The sequence below is a fragment of the Agrilus planipennis genome, unplaced genomic scaffold (assembly GCF_000699045.2).
Source record: "Agrilus planipennis isolate EAB-ADULT unplaced genomic scaffold, Apla_2.0 scaffold259, whole genome shotgun sequence".
In the NCBI taxonomy this organism is placed as follows: domain Eukaryota; kingdom Metazoa; phylum Arthropoda; class Insecta; order Coleoptera; family Buprestidae; genus Agrilus; species Agrilus planipennis.
This window is the reverse complement of record NW_020438998.1, coordinates 259868-266960: the sequence shown is the minus strand read 5'-3', so window position 1 is coordinate 266960 and position 7093 is coordinate 259868. Positions and strand designations below refer to the sequence as shown.

General features: G+C 28.2%; 1 long non-coding RNA gene across 1 annotated transcript in view; it reads right to left on the bottom strand.

The window, feature by feature from the left end:
- Positions 1 to 2512: 2512 nt before the first annotated feature.
- Positions 2513 to 7093, bottom strand: part of LOC112904805 — a 17526-nt gene continuing 12945 nt past the window's right edge. The window contains exon 2 of the long non-coding RNA XR_003231377.1: positions 2513 to 5693. This is a non-coding gene — a long non-coding RNA (uncharacterized LOC112904805). The remainder of the gene's footprint in view (positions 5694 to 7093) is intronic.

The window sequence follows — 7093 nt, the reverse complement described above, 5'->3', positions numbered from 1 at the left end:
AACCCAAAGCTAAAGAAACTATGGATTCTATTTCTTTCTCCTATTACAATGTGTAAAAGATCAGAAACAAAATATGCTGTAAATATTTTGGCCCTGAAATATCACGTTATTTTGGCATCGGTATCTTTTTTCCAATTAAAATGGGTGACCAAAGCAAATAAGGAAGCATACAGAAAAATTATTTGTTGCTAAATTAGAAAAACAATAACATAAATATAGCAGCTGATGATACAATGCAAACACCACTATTAGTCTAGAAAAACCCCAACATTTTAAAATTGAGCAAATTCCTGCAAGGTTTTCTTAAAGTATATTTTATACTTAAGTGAATGTAGAAAATTAAATAGGTACTACAAAAAAAGTATTTATTTGAAAAAAGACATTTTGAAAATATTTTGCATTTAGCATTTAAAGTATAAAAGGGAGATCTATCTTGTATTTTGCTATTGAAATAACAAATAAAAAAAAGTATTTGCATTTTGTATTTAAATTCTTTTAAAAAACTATTTTGCACATCTCTGACGGTAACACAAAACAACCAATAACCAATTATCAGCTAAATAATTCCAATTGTAAAACAATTATGAAATGTATGCATTTTTCTATTTTCAGCCGCATGAAATTACATGCCCCCTACTCTCCATTTTTAATATTTTGGAAATATGTTATTAATCTAAAAGAAGCACTCTTTAGATCTAAACTATGTCGTAGTCCCAAAAATCAAGAAAATTATTGGTAGATAAAACTTAATTTATTATAAACAAATTCTTCAAATGCTTCCTGAGTGAAAACAAATTTTGCGTAAAATAGTTACTCATGGAAGCCAATTTTATAGACATTGAGAATAAATGATTGTACAAAACGAATTTAAATACATTTTAAGGTGAATCTTTTAATTTCCATTAGTTTTTAGAAAAATTCCTTTGTTCTGGTAAAACACACATAATAAAAACATATTTTTTGACGAAAAACTCACCGATTACTATTATATATATGAAGTATAGGTGCACCATATTAAGTTATAGATGCATTTTGTTGCACGTCCATTAGTTTAAATGAAATTATGGGTATTTTTGAAATTATTAACAAATGTTTAATCACAAATGGTCAATTAATCATCACAGTAACTTTCCGATGTCCTTGTAAAACCTATCGCGTAACGTTGTCCGTGCTGTCTTATAAACAACTAAAGGATCATCGTGTTCGTAGAGTGTAAAAAGCTGCTGGCGTCACCGATAAACGTTAATACTTCGGAGAATATTTTAATTAACGATTTCCGGAGCTTATGAATTTCAATAATAATAATAATAATAAAATAACGACAAAAATAATAACGGATTATCTATATAAAATACTCATCATGTTATTAATTGATTTGTTATTTGCCGATAGTACATCAGCTAAATTAATAAAGAAATGGCAATTTTAAAAAATGTTTTCACAATAATAAAAAAAATCTGTTAGATATACATTTACAATCTAGAAAATTCGCTTTTTGAATTTTTTACGTAAACTTCGAGAAATCTTGCTCTTTTCATAATTTTAATTTCAATAGATTTATAAGTATTTCACCCATTTTCACCCGGCTTTTGCGCACTCAGCAGAAATATAGGGTGGAGCTTGATTATTGTTGGATTTTTGATATTTATACAGTTATTTACGATTTATGACCTTTTTAATTTAATTTGAAGGACTCATTTGATATCCTTTGTCTTTTTTATTATGTCAATTATTTAATAACAGTATTCAGGGCGACCCAAAGCTCCGGGTTTTTTCATTAAATAGCAACAGTACGACTTGTACGTATATTAGACCAACTTGGAAATCTTCATTAAATTTTTTTTTTGTTTCATTAAGCATTAGTGTGTAGGAGAGGGTAAAGATGAAAGTAGGGTTACAGTTAATATAAACATTGGAGACGAAAAACTAAAAGGATTCTCGGATTTTGGATATCCATGATAACAGGAAGTAAGGGTCTTCTATTAATTTTTGCAATAAACTAAGATGTCCCTTCCCTAAGGACACCGTTAGACTAATTTTTCATTTTGAAATTTTGTACACCCATTGTCAGGGATAAAAAAAAAGCACATAGCTTACCTTTTATCCAGAAAAAATACTGTTCTCGAGGGATAGAAGAAAATTAGTTTTATGTGATCGATTTCACACTTTAACTACTCAATCGATTAACATGAAATTTTGTAGGCACATTGTTAGAGGTACATGAAAAGGCATAGGATACCTTTCATCTAGAAAGTAATTCCGTTTCCATGGGATACAAAAATTAGTTTTATGTGATCGATTTTACGCCTTAATTATTATGATATTTTGTAAGCACATTGTCAAGGATACAGAAAAGGATATAGGGTACCTTTTATCTAGAAAAAATGCTGTTCTCGAGGAATAGATAAATTAGTTTTATGTGGCTTGTGGTCGTCGATGATTTTTGACATTTATTTAACTTCAACGGGAGCGAAGCCGCTGGTAAAATATAGTAAATAGACAAATGAAAGTGTTTCTTTGCACGATTTTATTTTTGACCAATAAAAAGAGCACCAGCTCTGTAACAAAGGTAAACTTAAGCCTATTCAAATGTAAATACGTATATTTACCTCCTATACATATCATGCCTTAATTTATTTATGGTCCGTATATTATTTTTGTAACTTATGCTTACTTCATTAAGTACTCATGATGCTTTTTACAGAAAATTTAATACTTATTGTTATTAATAATAGGTACATATTTACAACAAATAAACATACATATTGCAAGTCGCAATTCTAACATACTGACTAAACTTTTAGTAAAAGATGTGGTATTTATATCGTATATATTTGTAATGATGCAAATTAATTATTATGAATATTATGGTATGTGCTCCAGTTTCGTTATTTATTAAAGGACTCATTAATTAACTAAGAAAATCTTGGTTTAAAAATAATTATTATTAATACTAGGAAGTAAAAAATTTTCATAATTTTGTATAGCCGACTTCTAAAAATGTACTTAAATTTGTACATAATAAATACCCTGTATCTTACCATGGTGCATTTGTTGCATATGAGAGAATTTTAAGATCTGACATAAAAGAATTACTTTCAGATTTTGATAGGTTGTGGAAAAATGAACATTTTATTTTTCTTTATATACAGGGTGTTATCGCCGATAATCACGATAGTAAACTAAACTTATTGACTTTGAAGAACTTAGGTGAAACATTAACTTTTATGCGTTTTTTGTATTAAAACAAAATAATATACTAATTAACGTAGTTGTAATTAATATTCTGATGTAAATATAGCTGCGTAAACACCCTGTATGAAATAGAAAACACCCGTAATAATGAAAACATCAAGATTTTCTTAGTCAGTACTTTTGAAGGAAGAAAATTTGCATTTTTATAATCCCATTAATTTATTTTCATTACACCACCGGTTATTTATTATTTAATTGGTCATTCTTTTACAAATAACAATCTTTACAGTTACAATGTACATGTATTATGACAATATCAACAAAATAGCAGTTACAATTTACAATTTCATCTTTGACGAAGGGCTGTTCAAGGAATTCGTGAAGGATATTTTAAATATAAATAGCTTTTATATGTATCTACTACTTTTCTTCTTAACTATGACTGATATGAAATTTAAGCTCAAAAAGTCGTAAATCCAGGGTTAATCTATTATATTATACATGTTTTAAACAAACTCAGAAATAAATACAAAAGGATACCTAAGCATGATTCCGAGATAAAAGTGAAACTTTTTTAATGGTGATGTATCAAATTGAAATATTTACACGGGTTATACAAAATGAAACGTATCACTGTTCAGAATTTTCCTGCGAATGAACAGAACCTTTTGTAGTTGCAATTTTTTTTAGAGTAAGGAAGAAGATAGCATAAAAAATTAGATGAATAAAGGAAGAAGCGAGGAGGAAAATGAAACAAGAGCGTGCAGTCCAGAAGAAGAAAAGAAAGAATTGAAAAGAAAAAATTTAGAGAAAGTTAATAGTGAAATGGAGTTGTTGGAAGAGATAAAGGAAAACAATTAAGAAAATTGGAAAGAAAATAATGAAACACAAAAAGAAGAGATTTACAAGAAATAAGATGGGAGAATTTGCAATAAAAGTTGGAAGAAGATAAAAGTATAAACGAAAAGTTGAAAGAAATGGAGAAGGAAACCAAGGGAAAATTATAGGAGATGGAAGAAGGATTGGACAAATATAATGAAGAAAGTAGTTTAAAAGAAGAAGTGAAGGAAATGGTACTGAGGAGATAGAGATTGAAAAAGGCGTAGAGAAGCAAGTGAAGGAACAGAAGAAAATAATACGCAGAAAGGAAATGGAAAAGAAAAGAATGGAAGAAAGAAAGCTAAACATGATAATCTTTGGAGTTAAGTTGGAAGAGAACAAAGAAAAGAGGGAATTATAAATAGTGATGAAGGGGAAGATGGGATTGAAGATGGAAGTGAAAGAAGTATGGAAAGTTAAAAGGGAACGGAGGCAGAAATGGAGAAATTTGAAGACAAGACGGTAAAAGGACGAAGGAGACGGAGGTGTATGTAAGAGATGATTTGACGATGGAAGAGAGAATAATACAAAAGATGTTGGAAATAATGGTAAAAGAGGAGAGACAAAAAAATGGGGATAAGCTAGTAAAGGTTGAGTACGAGAAAATAGATAAAACGGGTTTGAGGATGTTATCAGGTTGTGTTTTATGTTATATCTACTTTAGGACATGAACGAGATTTTTGAATGTTGATGTTTTATATTCTGTAGTAAGTAGCCTATATTATTGTAGTTGTGATGTAAGGTTTTTGTATGTATAACTTAAAATTATAATAAAGATTTAAGATCTTTAACCTTTTCTTTTACTTGAAAAAAAAAATTTCACTTTTATAAAAAATAATATCGGTTACAATGAAAATAGCTAATGTTCTTTATATACATTGTACGTTAATTCATTTTGTACGTTGTGTTTACAGATTAAAGTTAAAGCGAGTTTTTCTATTTTTTTTTTTAATAATTTCGAGAAACTAAAGAACAGCCCTTCTACAGCACCTTCAATGGATATGATTAGATTTGAGTTACGAATAAAATTAGTTTTGTAGTCGGAAATTTCGGAACACAGAACAATTTTGTAACATTACCCATCACCTTGCACATTAAAATCTAGTGCACACCAATTTGGAACATTTATAATAATAATAATAATAATACTGTTTAAGTTTAAGTAGGTACCATAAAAGTTAGACCACAAGCAGTCGGAATTATACACAAAGAAGTTGAAGTTGAAGTTGGAAAATCGTAGGAAAAAAGACCGCATGCATCGTTATATGAAGAGACAATAAATAAAAGTTTTGCGTGTTATTGTTTTCTTTTTTTGTTGTTAAGGTATATCAGTTGGTGTTTTATTTTGCTTATGTGATAAATGATTTTTTTTTTGGTTAAGCAAATTGTTAGTGTTGCAGGTATATTTGTTTTATGTAATTATATTAAGTACCTATATGAAATCAATAAAATTATAACAATAACATTTAACAATATAGAAGTGTACAACTGCATCAAGTAAATGAAAGTAATATTTAATTTGGAAAATAAACGTCGATTTTGTGAAAAGTATTTTGGGATATGCTAAAAGATCAATGAGTACATAGGTACTATAAATGCACAGCATGTATCAAAATTACCTCAAACTATTAATTTTCTGAAAACAAATGCTTATATTAATACTGTTTTGTATACGATTAGCTTTTGATCTATCAATCATTACCTATATTATAAGAAAGTAAAGGAGTAAATTTAAACAGGTCCATTTTATGTGAATTTTGATACACTATTGTTGTTTTATAATAGACATAGTAATACTTGCAAGATTACGACAGAGTTTTTGTAAATAAAATACATAGTGAAGGAAACGAAAAATAAACATTTCGTATTGTGTGGTGAATTAAGATTACCATAACTTAATTTTAGAATCAGAATAAAAATTTTGTGTACTTCAAACCAAATCAAGGAATTTCTGTAATGATGTAAAACTATACATACTTAAGAGCAATTAAAGAATAATGTTTGTTTAGTACCCAGATACTGCATAGTCTGGTATTCTATGTTCGTAAAAAAGAGTGCAGGACGACTAGCCGCACGGTACATGCGAATATTTTGTCAATAATATAAAAAAATAGAGGTAAATTCAGATGAATACATAAAAAAAGTCATCGTAGCACTGTTCACATGGACGTTATTGGTATAATCATCGAATGGAATTCGTAGTGAAGCATTAGAAATTATTAAACAAATAAACAGTAACTAAGTATTCAAATCTAAAGAAAACCTTCACCACAAAATATCGAATGTACTGTACTTTTCGTATCGGGAATGAAGCTACACAAACGNCAAGGAAGGATAAACCAAAAAAGGTATTGAAAAGGGTAAGTGGATGACGCCCTAATAAAAATATTATACTAAAACTGACTTTTGAATTATGATTTAGCAAATAAATTCTAAATTTCAAAAAACCCTGTAAATGTAAAAGAAATAAAATGAACATTAAAAAAATTAATGAGATACGAACAACTCTTTGTAAAGACTACTTAAAGATACAGAAATAGATTTATAAAATTGTGCTGAAAATAGTAAACTATAACTTCTATAACTATAATTTTGTTCAATAAATCCACTTTTATTTGTTTAAACATTATATAGGAAAAGAACTGAAACGAAATGTGGTCCTTCCCCTTGCCCATCCTGAAAGATCGTATTAGAACTCCATCATGGATCAAGGACGAACTCAAAGTTGAAAAGCTAAAACAACAAAAAACGTTTCCAATGAGTATACGAACGATTTAATATATACTTATTAATAAGTTGTAGATACCAGAAAATGATTTACCTATTTCTATTTATATATTTGAATACTTTTGTAATAACTTTGTTTCCTTTATTGAAAATACTAAATGCAAATAATGGTTGAATGAATTTGTAAAAATAAAATCCCAGCAGAAATAAATTTACTAGGTATTTTAGTTGATATTACAAATTAAATTGTAATAATTAAGAAACGAAATAATTTTAAAAGAAACATGTCAAA